The 15,423-nt window shown below is 37.6% G+C and overlaps 1 protein-coding gene and 1 pseudogene across 1 annotated transcript in view; one reads left to right on the top strand and one right to left on the bottom strand.

The window, feature by feature from the left end:
• The window catches only part of LOC141432934 (uncharacterized), an 8,864-nt pseudogene extending 3,981 nt beyond the window's left edge, over positions 1-4,883 (top strand).
• Positions 1-15,423, bottom strand: part of LOC141432874 (protein turtle homolog A-like) — a 183,652-nt gene that overhangs the window by 99,340 nt on the left and 68,889 nt on the right.

Raw genomic sequence — 15,423 nt, 5'->3', positions numbered from 1 at the left:
CCCACTCCGAATTAAAAACAATACTATGCTACCGTCGATAGAAATCTCGTCATGCCCAAACCACTCTCCATATACTACTTTCTCCGCATTTTTGACAGCTGTCATCCGTTTAAAAAAAACTCTTTGAGCTCGTTCTGTCAGTTAAACCTGCCAGTATTCTACCGTCACCCAGCATGCCGCGTTTCGCATCTTCGAAGTGTCTATATTTGTCGCGTTGGCGAACGGCCAACTGCTTCTTACCTAAACGCTTCCTTCTGCGGCTAAAGAGGTATTCTCGTATTTGCTATTGATTTTGAATATATTACTTGCTAGCTTTTACCCGCTGCTTTTCCCGCGTGAACTATAAGATACAAACCATATAAGATGCAAACCAGATATTGTGTACATTTACGTTGTAAGAATAACATTTTGTCTCTTATTTTTTTCTTAAGTCGCTATAACTCTTAATAGAGCTTAGTCATCGGCAACAGTAAATATATTACATCGATATTTTTTTTACAATTACCCTAGTTTACACTTTACACTTTCATACCAGTTCTCGCATTTTTGCTTCTCACACTTTCATTCGTCATTCTATTATTTCTATCATTTATCATCTTTCTTACTGTGAGGTCGGGATAGACCATCTAGCTTTTTTATCTTCTATTGTTTTGGGTTGGTACACATGGCCACCGTTTTTTATTTATTATTAATTTGTTACATTTGTGTCTCTTAAGTCTATCGTAGTTTAGTCTATCTATTAGTCTTATATATCGATATTGAGAGGCTATAGGTCAAACCACTCGGCCACCACGGCTTAGTTGTTTCCATCGTCACCATCATCATCATATTGGCCATATGTCATCCACTGTTGGACATAGGCCTCCCCCATAGACCTCTAGTTGCTTCTTGGAAGTCCGTGTCGTTGAATGGACGTCTTACCCTTGCCGATCCGCGGTCTTCATTCGAGAATTTTTGGGCCCCAAAGGCCATCCGTTTCCGTGCTATATGGCCTGCCTATTGCCCCTTCAATGAGCTAATTTGCTATGGTGTACTGTTTCAATATCTTCCAAGAAAAATACGTCTCAGCAATAATACAATTAGACTCATAAAGTATACCTCATAGTAATAAACCATTTGAATACTCAGTATCTTGGCAAGCGTACAATTCCAAGATAAATTTACGAGTAAAAACTAGATGAAAGCTTACTAGCGGTAAATCATACAGAGTATTTTGTCTATTGAATTAACCATACCTACGTCTGTTATATTCTTTGTTGAACTGGTGGGTTATAAAAATCAGGAATTTGCTCTAAGGCCACTATTTTAGAATGGATATTCTTTTTATAAGTTATCTTAAAATAATCTTGAGTTTTCTACTTCTGGTTACAGTGATGAATGATTCTCCTTACCTTCTTCTTACATTTTTGTTATTTTTTTTGTTCGACAACTTTTATCTAATCATCGTCATCATCATCATCAGTTAATTCTAACTAATGGTATGAAAATAAATGGCAATGAAACGGTATGTATTCATAACCTAAACTTAACCAACTTGGAGAAGTTGATGAATGACCTCGTTGAGTTTCTTGCCGGATTCTTCTCAACAGAGGTTTTTCCGAACCGGTGGTAGATTTTTTTGACATTCATTAATTCTTTGTTATAGCCTAAATACTATTTTTTTCCTCCAGCGCAGCAGCATTGCCCCTTTGAATAGCAATGGAGACCTTCTGAACTAACCAGGACCCCGAGTCTAAATTGAATAAAGAGATATTTTGACTTTGACTTTGTCTTTGGACCGACCTTGCTGACATTGTCATTTTAAAGAAATAAATAAATAAATAAATATCACGGGACAATTCACACCAATTGACCTAGCCCCAAAGTAAGTTTAGCAAAGCTTGTGTTATGGGTACTAAGCAACGGATAAATATAATTATATAGATAGATACATACAAAGACCCAAGACTCGAGAACAAACATTCGTTTTTTTCATACAAATATCTGCCCCGACACGGAATCGAACCCGGGACCTCAAGCTTCGTAGTCAGGTTCTCTAACCACTAACTGGTCGTCAAGTTTAATATTTAAAAAAAACCTGACTGCCTTAAAAACTAAAAGGAAGAAAATAAGTCTAGTGGTCGAGAACTCTGTCAAGAAGTTCATTTAAGGTTCAAGAGTCGGGACCCATTACCAAGATTTTTTGAGCTGGTTACGATTTGAAGGGTCCCGACTGTTAAACCTTAAATGAGCTTCATGACAGAGTTCTAGACCACTAGACTTATTTTTTTCCTTAAGTTTTTAAAGCAGTCGGGTTTTTGATTTTTTAAATTTAAATGTTTTTATTTTATACTTTTTTGATATTTCTGTGAAAATAGTAGATTAAAAGTATTATAACCCATATATATTTAGAATGGCCTAATTATTAGCTTTCATTTGATACCCATATTGTTACAATACATTTTAGTTTTCATTCCTCCGCCATATTTTTTTTCGCAGACGCCATATTGAAATATTATATACCCTATGTCACTCCGACATTATGACGAAATCAATGACACCTCATATGTTAAAATCCGTCTAGCCGTTTGGGCTGCAGCGAGGACCAAATAAATGGACATACATACCCACATACATACATACATACATACGCTCGAAAAACATAACCCTCCTTTGAGCAGTCGGGTAAAAACCACCACTACCGCGGGTTCATGGTGGATGCAAGCCACTTCCAACCAAAGCAACTTAATATATATGATATGATGACGTTGATTTCAAAAATGGATGCGCCAATTTTAATGAAACATAGCTTAAAACCATCGCAAGGAAACTCGCTGTCGCGGAAAAAACTGAATCAACACATCTGCAAGCCACAGACAATTAGACTGACAGAGAGACAGACGTTGGCGACAAACTTATCACACTCCTCTTTAAGCATCGTGGTTCAAAAATAATAATGCACTTTGCCGATGTTATGCTCAAAAGACTTACTTTATTCTTTGACATTTTAAACCACTAGGTCATTGAACTGATTGCAATTTTTAAAGGGCATTTCACACGGCATAGTTTACTGTTATTGTGTAACTATTCTACATTTTTTTTCCACATGGCGCTTAGGGCAGAGGCTAATTTAGTCTGATCTTTGGCTCCTAGCCAAACTGATCCCTAAATATCCGATGTCGCCGAGTGCAATTCTGTATTTAGGACAGTTTCATGGGGGAGGTATTAATAGAAATACTTTTTTGTTTGAAAACAAACAAGACTGTTTATTGGCTTGAGGAAGATTGAGGTTTTTAAAGTGTCATTAACAACTAAATTATATTTACTATAGTGCTTACTTGCGGCTTCGCATGCGTAAATTATCAGGACCAGTAGCAGTTCTTTGAATTAAAATTCAAGAATTTTACTATCATCATCACCATCATCAGCCAGAAGACGTCCACTGCTGAACAAAGGCCTCCCCCTTAGAACGCCACAATTAACGAAAACTCGCCACTTGCATCCACCGGTTGCCCGCAATTCTCACGATGTCGTCAGTCCACCTAGTGGGAGGCCTGCCAACGCTTCGTCTTCCGTTTTCGCGGTCGCCACTCAAGGACTTTCTCCCCCAACGGTTATCTGTTTTTCGAGCGATGTGGGCCGCCCATTTCCAGAATTTTACTAATACCATAGAAAATTTAAAAATTGCATCATGGATTTCATTAAGGTTTATTTAAAACACCGTGGTGGCCTAGTGGTTTGACCTATCGCCTCTCAAGCAGAGGTCGTGGGTTCGAACCCCGGCTCGCACCTCTGAGTTTTTCGAAATTCATGTGCGGAATTACATTTGAAATTTACCACGAGCTTTGCGGTGAAGGAAAACATCGTGAGGAAACCTGCACAAACCAGCGAAGCATTCAATGTGCGTGCGAAGTTCCAATCCGCACTGGGCCCGCGTGGGAACTATGGCCAAGCCCTCTTGTTCTGAGAGGAGGCCTGTGCCCAGCAGTGGACGTATATAGGCTGGGATGATGGGATGAAAACACCTGAGCCATATTTCATGTTTCATGTTCTTGGTTGAAATTTTAAGGTATTGTTTTGATCCAGTAGTGTAGGTGTTTTATATACTGTGTTTGAAGGTAGATGAAAGGAGATAATAAAGCCAGTATATGCACGACCTTTGTGTTTCACTCACGCGCCCTGGTCCCATACACTGACATGGCGCAGCCGGATCTAAAAAATCGAAAAGTGTTTGTGATTATTAAATAACCTACGAGTCGATAAGCAGTTGTTAGCGATATTGTACGAAGACTCATCGAAAGAAATCAGCGCTATTCGCGAAGATGAATCGATTTTACAACCACCGCCACCTTTCCTTTTTGAGAACAATCTAACAAACGTAACTTCTGGAAATTTAAGTGCCGAATGGCAAAAATGGCAAAAATCCTTTAAGATTTACTTTGCGGCGTGTGAAATAGCGAAAAAAGACAAAAAAGTGCAAATAAACATACTGTTACATATAATTGGAGAAAAATGTCGCGAAGTGTACGACCAATTCGATGAGGACCAACTATTAAAAAAATACGATGATTTTTTTATACCGAAAAAAGAACCTAGCAGTTGAAAGACATAAATTTTTCACTCGAAACCAAAAGAGTTAGAGTCGGCCGAACAATATGTTTTTTGAACTAAATAAAATTGCAGCAAAATGTGAACTCAAGGACCTGCAAGATGATTTGGTGTGCAGCAGATTTATCTGTGGCTTGAGAGATGTAGGACTCTCCGAAAGATTACTCAGAGAACCAAATGTTACTTTGGAAAAAGCTTTGGACTTATGTAAATTGGCCATCGGGATAAATAGCCTACGTGTTGTTCTGGAAGTCCAGCTATCTAAATACCAAATTTCATTTAAATTTGTATTGTAGGTTTCATTATACATGGAATCTAAACCTTATTGTATTCCTGGCCGACTCCATGTTCTTGCTGTTTCTTATACAGATTTGTACTGACATCGATTTTTATTGTCATTCTCTCTTGGTTTTCTTGTGTTGTGATTGAGTAAACTCTGCTTATATATTTTACTTAAATATGTGTTTAAATCCAGTTTCACAATAATTTGTCAAGTAATTTTAGCGTGAAGGAATAACAAACATACACACACATATATATAAACGTACTCACAAAATTTTGCATTTTTAATACTAGTAGGATAATAATTCAACGATGAATGAGAAGCAAGGTAAAATAGTGTACTTAGTTCTTTAAATTATGTTTACGTAAACAAACAAGATGGGCGAGACCTATTGTACAACTGTGGGCGTCTTACGGCTGATAACGATGATGAAACAAAGAAGCTTCTTCCGGTGCAGTCGGGTAAAAGTAGCCTGCCCTATTTTCCTGTTAAAAGTGCTGCCATCTATGTAATGCGTTCGAACTAATATTTGTCAAAGTCACGCAGAACACATTAGAGCCTCGATAAGAGGTTGTAACTAAGACACTGTTGCGTCAAAGAGGGCGGGCCTGAATCGAGTTTGCTGCGACGCGTTTCCAAAAGGCGGAAGAAAAGAAATTGATAAGTAAATAAATATTTTAAAATAAACGGTTGAGCTCGGTTTCCACCGGAGATATGCGAGGATGTGTTGCGAGGAACATGTTTGTTTTGAGTGAGCCAGTAGCAACGCTTCATAATTTACCTCGCCTCGCTCCGCTCTGCTGTTTCCACCAGAGATGTGCTGTGCGAGGATGTGTAAATGAAGCGTTTCTATTGGCTAATAAAAAAACCGGGCAAGTGCGAGTCGAACTCGCGCACCGAGGGTTCCGTAGGTACACATTTTTTTTTATTTGAGGTTGATGAATGAAAGGTAAACTGCGGTATACGATTTATAACGTATTTAAAAAAATACTTACTAGATCTCGTTCAAACCAATTTTCGGTGGAAGTTTGCATGGAATGTAATGTATATATTTTTTTATCATTCTCTTATTTTAGAAGTTACGGGGGGGGGGGACACACATTTTACCACTTTGGAAGTGTCTCTCACGCAAACTATTCAGTTTAGAAAAAAATGATATTAGAAATCTCAATATCATTTTTGAAGACCTATCCATAGATACATATACACGTATGGGATTTTTTGTGTGAAAATCTTAATGCGGTTCACAGAATACACCTACTTACCAAGATTCAACAGTTATAGTTCTTATAGTTTCGGAAATGTGTGGCTGTGACATACGGACGGACAGACAGACAGACAGACCTGACGAATCCATAAGGGTTCCGTTTTTTGCCATTTGGCTACGGAACCCTAAAAGCACATTCTTCACAACACATCCTCGCACATCTCAAAGAACTATATTTAACGTTTGGGCTCCACAGAAAACCAGCGTTACTGCACATAATGTGCGGCAACACATGCTGAGTGGAGACCCTTTTTGGTATCCTGCCGTGTCACCTAGTAACATAGTTTTAGTGCTAGTTCTAGTCTTAGTTTTAGGTGGTACATTTTGGAGCCAAAATAAACTTTTCTTTCTTTCTTTCTTTCTTTATCTCTGGTGGAAACGCTGCTTAAGTCAGGAACGGTCGCTAGATTCCATCGTTTCGGAAGATGTTTTTCATGCACACACTGCACTCGCGTAGAAGCAACGGGGAGGTACTGCAGTACTGCTGGAATATCCTCTTTATGGTCCTGAATCGCTGCAACGCCATAAAACGCTAACTGAATCCCTGGCAAAAGCAATGCAATATATCTAAATTTTCTTGGTTATTCTAAAGTTTTCCGTTTTATTTTATTTATTAAATAACACATTTAACATTAGACTTAAAAACATTCAGACCCCATAAGTGGGCATTATCACTCACATTGAAAACTTGATGCTATAGAAAAATGTAGCGCAATGGGGAATGTCTGAAAAATGTAGAAACGGTTGAAACTTTTTATATCAATAGGAATAATGTACACGCCCATAGAAACTGACATGAGCTTCTATGGGTGTGTAGATGAAAAACAGGGTCGGTATTTCCATGTCGGTATTATCCGCGCCGGTAAAGTGTCACCTGTCAAAACGATCGAGTCAAAGACACATAATAGTACATTACTGCAGAGGCCATGAAGTAAGGGATTGATGGACGAGTTCGAACGAGTCCAGCAATCCCTGTTCTGGCCGAGGTTTGTATACTGCTTTTCTCAAACAATGTGAGAAATATTTCATCCATCCATCCATCCATCGCATCGCATCGCATCGCATCGCATCGCATCGCATCGCAGTATCGCAAATGCTTACAGAGTAGTGGTGGTTGGCTGTTTGTAATTTTTTCCTTTGTCAGTTTAATGTTAGCAAATTTAAAAAGTTAGAGCTGCGGCCAATAATGGATTTTCATTCATATTTCATGGCCTAGGCCAAGAAGTTATGTAGGGAGGTGGTAGGGAGCCATAAATGAGAAACTTCATGTCTCCATTTCGTGACATTAACGCATACATTTCCGAGCATGTTTGAGAAAATTATTTTTATGTTTTTATTCTGGACTATGGAACAACCCGTAACCGACCGGACTGTCGTAATTTGGCGGTAAAGAAAACTCTTTCATTGTTTAAAATTAATTGATGCTACTTTTAAATCTGATATTTTTTCTGTTAATTAGAAAAGTTTCCTTTCACGTATCCATAATTTCACTCTTCTGTGGCCGGCGGAAGACCAGTGCTGGTTTTCAACCAGCGACATGCTGAGCCGGGACCTGTTTATAGCGGCAACACTTCTTATTGTTATTTTTCCTAACCTGTGTATGTGTCATTGCTGTTATAAATAAATTATTTTCTTTCTTTCTTTCGTTTCTTAAATTTTCATCCATTCCCCATTAGTTCCTGTCACAATTTTCTTCTTCTTTTCGTCAATTTCCTTTATGCCGTACGACAGTGGGCATTCGCACGACACTATACACGACGTTATTAGATCATAGCTGATGCTGCGGCAAAGTCACCATGTTTTATGTATGCCGCGTCCCGCCTACCACTATTACAACGATTCCGGACAATATATTCTTTTACGCCTGCAGTAATTTCGGGGTAACGTCCAATTTTTTACCATACAAGGCTGGAAATGAGATTTTAAACAGTCGGCTGATTGAGTAACAATCCTTAACCATCCTTACGATACCTAATTTAATTACTTGCAAAAATCTCCCTCAGTGGCAAAGGGCTTAACACGAGCACTAGTAGAGAGAGCCAAAATATTTTTTTCATTTCTCATACTCGTAAAGTTCGTATTTATGCTGGATCTAGGCGACATAAATTGACTTTTTATGCTCTAGTGCATAAAGTAAAATCTTCGTTTAAGACGAAGGCAATCAGGTATCCACAGCCACAAATGAAAAAGATACTACATTATTTTTTTAATGATTTTTTATTTATTTTGAACTGTTTCGTATGCAAGATGCTCCATTAAAATATATACAGAATAAAATATTATGGACTGTCGTACTGCCGCAAATATGCATTGAATTTGGAAAAAAAAAGATTATATTGCGTAGCGTTGCGTGGTGTCGAAATTATGATTTTTATTATATTTCACAATACAGAGAAGTATTGAAATAAACCACATTAAACTCTGTAATCGTAGTGTCAGCAATTATAAATATCTCCCTTTCAACTAATTTTACTTTACGCTAATTTGTACTCCTTGTTCGTATTAAAAGCAGGCATTATTTTTCATGACTCCAACCTTATTTTCATGAAATCATCTCTTCTTTTTGAAACATACCGTATAATGGCTGGCAAGATGATGAAAGATAAACGAATTCTTAGACAAAATCTTAGGCATCAGTAAGAACGTCTAAGGTGAGTTAACTTATAACCCAGGAATATGCGCGCATAGTGTTGTAAATGTTGAATAGAGGAGAGTTTCAAGGAATTACTGGCGCGTGGTATCCGACTTAAGGGGAACAGAACTGGCTTCATCCTGTAGTTTCACATGCGTTAATATAACATTATATGAATTGTAGCAGATATTTGTATGAATAATACGAATGTTCTCGGGTCTTGGATTTTTAATATGTAGGTATTTAAGTATTTATCTATATAAGTATGTTTATCCGTTGTTTAGTATCCATAGCACAAGCTTTGCTTAGTTTAGAACTTTTTGCGATAAAAGATAGCCTATGTTCTTTCCCAAGGTCTACCAAATTTTATCAAAATCGGTTGAGCGGTTTAGGCGTGAAAGCGTAACAGACAGACAGACAGACAGAGTTACTTTCGCATTTATAAAGTAAAGTATGGAAGTATATATTATTATTTCATGAAATGATAGTTTATCAACAAGCAACAGAGGTCAAAAAGAAAAATTATACTTAAAACATAAGCACAGTAGGCGAAGATCGAGAGAAGAAAGGTCGAGTCGAGATTCTAAAATTGTTTTAAGTAATTATTTTGTACAAATATTATTATGAGTTTACATACGTTTAAGTAATCAATTGATAGAAAATTAATGCAACTTACACTTTCACGACGAATGTCAGACCACCGGAGTTGCGTGCAACTGACAGACAACTCTTGTCTATGATATCAGCTAGATGTCAGCCACTTATTGCAAGAGTCGCGCGCTTATGCTGAGTATATTTGCTCGGAGCGAGCTTCGCCTTCCGTCGAAACACGTGTGACAATCTAGAGAAATCTCTTATGTCGATGTTAATATTAAATTTATTAATGCTAAGAAACGATGTTCTATATGACGGCGCGTTACTAGCACCATCTAGCAAGTTACGTTGGAACGAGATTAGCAGCTGTCAACTGACAGCTGTCAGTCTAGCGAAGCGTCATCGTCGATGGTCGGCGGCCATGTTGGACGGCATTCAAATAACGTCAACGGCCAGTGGACCACGTCTCAGGCGAATCGCAGTTGTTCCGCGTAATCCTTGAACTTTATTTTTTAGTAGTGATTGTGTGTGATTAAGAAAAATCTATTTTGAAGTCCCGTATATTAATTTTGTTGATTTATGGTAAAGAAGTCTGTTTCCGGAATTAAAATAACTATTGGTGATGACTTGGTAGTTACATTATTTTAACCGCCCAATTACCCACGAAAGTCGCTATGGACAGTCCTGATAAAGCTGAAGAATCTCCCATATATATTATCCTTATATTTTTTAACTAGATTTTACCGTTTCGCATGCATACATACGATTAAAAAGATACGGTCGTTTATGTCGTGAAAAACGTTTATTTGAATACTCACAAAGTAATAAAAATTTATTGGTTACTTTTTGGTGATACTAGAACTATGTTTGTCACAGGACAGTACAAGTATTTATGTCTGTCTGTCTGTGTCAGTAATCATCTACAATGATCTCACAATGCGTACATGTTGCTTAAGAGGCTCTACTATCCCAGTGATAGTATAGATACCTACAAATACAGATACAGATATTCATAGATACCTACAAATTTTTCATCACACTTGCTCGTAAACAGTGTCGTAACATGCAGGCTACCTTGGTTGCAACCCCCCAAATAAAACCCTCGACCTTAATGTGCTTGTCATGAAACCCGTGGTCGGTAAATGAGGCATTACGCGTACAATTTTTCTTGTCATGAAGCCCAAGGTCGGTAAATGAGTCAATGTGCGTACTGATGCTGCTGCGCGCGCTGCTGCAGGACCACATGCACACGCACGCTGCGGCGCATGCTGCGTGAGGAAGAGGGGGAGGGCAGCGCTGCCAAGAGCTCAGCCTAAGTTATCGCCAATATTTGGAACAATTATATTTTTTTACTTTTAGAAATATAAAAATTTACTCGCAAATGTGATGAAAAACATTGTATGTCGCACGGACGGTACTAGAATTACGACCATCGACTCATTAAAGCACTCAGTCTTCGACTTCGGGCTTCTAATAGACTCTCGTTCGTAATTCCTTATTTACCGCCCTTACACAAAGTACTATTACGTCACCCTACGTGGCGCGTCCAACTCACACTTGGCCGGTTTTTTATTTATATCTATGTTTTCGGCTGAGGCTTCAATAAATCTTCTTAATTTTCATCTTCGTTAACCCGTGAATGACTCAGCCACGAATTAGTTTATTACAGTGCCTCAGTTTTATGAGTGGGAACTATATTTATAACAGTTACGCCCCAATTTGTCATCAAAGTGTTGACAGTTATACTGCGACCTTTTGATCTCTGACGCGTAACGCTTATCTCGTAATTGAGTGGGTATTGTGGGTAATTTTTGTGGCAGTGTAAGGGTTAGATTTTCATACAATTTATCTTTTGTGGGTTCTAAGTGAGAGGTAGGCTATAATAACGTCGAAAATTGTATACCATGTATAAATGACAGTTTTTATTTCGGTCAATCATCATCATCATCATCCCAGCCTATATACGCCCCATTGCTGGGCAAAGGCCTCCTCTCAGAATAAGAGGGCTTGGGCCGTAGTTCCCACGCGGGCCTACTGCGGATTGGGAACTTCACACACACCATTGAATAGCTTCCCAGGGTTGTGAAGGTTTCCTTATGATGTTTTTCTTCACCGTACAGCTCGTGGTAAATTTCAAATAAAACTGAGCTGCGCGCCGGGGTTTGAACCCACGGTCCTCTGCTTGAGAGGCCTTAGGTCAAACCACTCGGCCACCACGGCTTAATTATAATATCTCGGTCAATAGTAGAGTATAATTTGCGATAAATGAAGCTAGTAGTATCATAATAGGAGTTTTACACTTCGTCTTAATACAGTCTTCAAATCAAAAACTAGAACAGTCATAATACCCAGCGCTATCAATCGGTACGATTCCCACTGTATACAAAATGTGGTTGCAATAGACCAAGTCAGCTGACGTAAACAAAGCTATGACAAACGCTCGAACGAATCGGGCTTACACGTGGACGACATATGATTCAGATTGACCTGAATATACTATTTTGAACTTTTAATGGTAATTATTTACAGCTTTTAACTTTTAATAGCTGCTGCTTAAGTCCAATTTTATGTCAACGTTTACAAATTGAACTCTATTATGGCTATATCTTAAGAAATGTTAAGTTTTCTAATATATTGTGAAAGGTTCTTGAAAAATGAAATAAAAAAATCACTCCGAAAATTAGAAAATAAATAAACTCTGCTAATGTAACCTGAGCGCATTATTACGACTGCTAGGATTTTTATAGGTTTGAAATTCGTCACGAGTTTTTTTATACCACACTTCATCACTTCATCACGATGTAATTTTGGGAAATTCCAACAGAAATCTTTAGGGCATCCATTTGGAATATACAGTACGAAATAACTTTTTGTCCAAAAATTTCCAGTGGATACGGATAAAACCCCAAAATTTCAACCGCTAGAATAAGAGACATTTTTTTTTTTTATTATTACAATTTTCCATTGCAATACTTAATGGTTTATGCGTGGAAAGCCACAGATTCAAATTCAAAATTCAAATGACACGTCATTTTTTAAACTACCAGCGCTTTCGGAAAGACCATCATTGCCAAGAAGAATGCGCCGCAAGAAACTTGGCAGAAAGTCATTATCAGATAAAGGCTAGTCGATCGATATTATTTCAAATCGGACATATTGTCTAAGTCTAACAACTCTCTATCACACCTTTCTGTTATGTTAGTTTACAGAGGCAACAAAGAGGTAACACACAGGTGAAATGAATAGTTCCTCTGACAATCTCTGTACCTAGTTAGCAGTAAAAATGAGTGTACTAACATTGCCTGACGCAAATTGAAAGCTAAACTTGGAAGTGCATCTAACAATCGTATCGCTCTCTGCATGTAGAGCTAGGAATTCAAAGAAGTTCAATAGGATAATGCTTTTAAGGTTTTTCACTAGGCCAATGGCAAAGTAGTTTGGAAAAGTATCATAAATTGAATACTAATAAAAAACTTAAAAATCTGTAAAGCTTGAAGTTAAGAGGCTTTAAAAGATGAGGCACTATAATTTGAAAAGAAAAATACTGAGTGATTTTTTTACGCTGATTGTTTCCAGATTTATTTTTAGCAGATTTTAAAACGTTTAAGAGATTTAAATCAGATGTATTTCAATAATGTAAAAAATATATATCCAGTCTTAATTTGTACCCAAATAAACCGATTAGATTTTATGGAAACAAATATCCAAAATTATCTTGACAGTAAAAATGTATTTATTTGCATAGAATATGGATAGATAATCATTTAGTCCTTGGTGAATATCATCAATATGATCTCCATGATAACGTTGATACATTACGATTATGTTTTACAAATCTTTATTTAAACTGCAATCTTGTATGTGTTATTTTTTAAGTTGTGGTTTCAAATAATTATGTAAATTATTTATCAAACACTTCCTAAAGAGCTGAAATCCGGCACACTTATGTAAATCTGGTAACAATAAAATAATCTGATAGTTAATTTCTGGTGGTCCGGCCAGTATCTTTTGAGGACGAAACTCCTCACGTTAGATACACGTTATAATTGATCATTAGAATTTGAAACTTAGGGGCTGTTTCACTATGCATTGATTAGTGTTAACTGACTGTTAAATGTGATGCCGTCTCCGTCTATTCGAACAAAACAAATAGAGATGGCATCACATTTAACCATCAGTTAACACTAATCAATGGATGGTGAAACAGCCCCTTAGTCAATAAGTGAAGTCGACATTAGCCCTAGATTTTGGACGTTGGGCTTTACGAGGGTAAGCAGTTAATGGCATCGACTTGAAACATTGCAATAAAAAATACTTTGTGTTAAAAAATAAAATTAAAAAAATCCTCCCACTTTAAGATACGTAAAGTAGGTAAGGTTTGAAGAAGAATGCTGCATGTTAAACTATGTCTATTAGTATGCCTTATGGCGCAACATAGTGATAAGGAAGATGATCTGTCAAATATCATCAATTGCATGTTAAACAAATTTAAGGTACCATCAGCAAAATAAGTGGTCTATCAATTTTTAAACAAGTTCCTATCAAACGAATATGTCGCTAAAGTCGAACTTTCAAGTTGACAGACACATCTATTGGCATTATTGTTTTATGACATGCAAACGATTATCAACTTTAGGGTGGTAGACCACATATTTGGCTGATGGTACGCCTACAGATTTGGAGTAGAAAAATCATACATGTCTGTATATTATTTGGAAACTAATAATACTAAAACATATTAAATATAATGACCCGGATAACTCACGCCTTAAATCGAGTTTAGCGTCGGGTAGTCGCGCGAGCAGAGCGGCGGCGCGCAGTGCGCGTGTTGCAGCAGCCGCTGAGTCGCGTTGCTCCGAAGACGAAGGGCTACGGATTAGCCCGAAACATGTCGAGCTAAACTCGATTTAAGACGTGACGTGACGTGACGTTATCCGGGTCATTATATTTAATATGAGTGAGTCTCACGGTAGTGTCATGTTCAAAATACTAAAACATTCAAAGAGCAACTTTTTAACAATTAAAAGCAAAAAATCTCTTTGAAAACTTTAAAAATTTCATGTTTTGACAAATAAACGTTTTTGAAATTGAATTTATAATTTTTACAATTCCCACATGATTCCAAAGGAACATTTTCATTCATCATAATTCTCGAATGAATACATTCCCTCATTGCTATTCTAGTAGCTTCTACAATTTACTCTTGCACCGGGACAAAGATATCGGACGGGTGGACTGAATGCTATCTCAGTAAATGAACATTCCCGTTCAGCACTATCGGCTGGCAAAGTGTCCATCTATATGCCGTCTGTCACAATGTATTATACCTCTTACGCTAGAATATGGTGTATGATTAACGAGGACAAGAAAAGAGACGAGCTGAAAAATTGTGGAAGAAGCGTTACGTTGTGGTCAATCAAACGCCATCGACCAGCTATGATTATTCCTACAATAGAATGACAAGTGGCAACAATATTAATAAAACTAGATTCTACAATGAAACTGATTACCGTTATCATTAGAAGTACTTATTGATGTAGTTACCGTTATAAATATTAATTTGGAAAATATCTTTCTATTACTAACAATATATCTTTTTCATCACTTAAGCTCTGAAAGTAGCTAGTAGTAGTTGTAGATGGTAGGACCTTGTGCAAGGTCCGCCCGGATTGCTACCACCATCTTGCTCGCTAATCCTGCCGTGAAGCAGCAGTGCTTGCACTGTTGTGTTTCGGCGTGGAGAGTAAGACAGCCGGTGAAATTACTGGCACTTGAGGTATCCCATCTTAGGCCTCTAGGTTGGCAACGCATCTGCAATCCCCCTGGTTTTGCGGGTCTCTATGGGCAGTGGTGATCTCTTACCATCAGGAGACCCACTTGCTCGTTTGCAATCCAATCGAATAAAAAAAAGTAGGTTGCATTTAACTTGAAATCCGTGTTGTAAATTCGATTTACATCTTTAGGGATGTAAGTAAATTTAAAAATCGAATGGTGCTCCTTTGTATTCACGAACTGGTAAACAAGAAGATTGTAATGCGTAATACATACCTCCAAACCTCC

This window comes from Choristoneura fumiferana, chromosome 11 (assembly GCF_025370935.1).
Source record: "Choristoneura fumiferana chromosome 11, NRCan_CFum_1, whole genome shotgun sequence".
NCBI lineage: Eukaryota > Metazoa > Arthropoda > Insecta > Lepidoptera > Tortricidae > Choristoneura > Choristoneura fumiferana.
The sequence above is the reverse complement of the archived record's forward strand: the minus strand, read 5'-3'. Positions and strand labels throughout refer to the sequence as shown.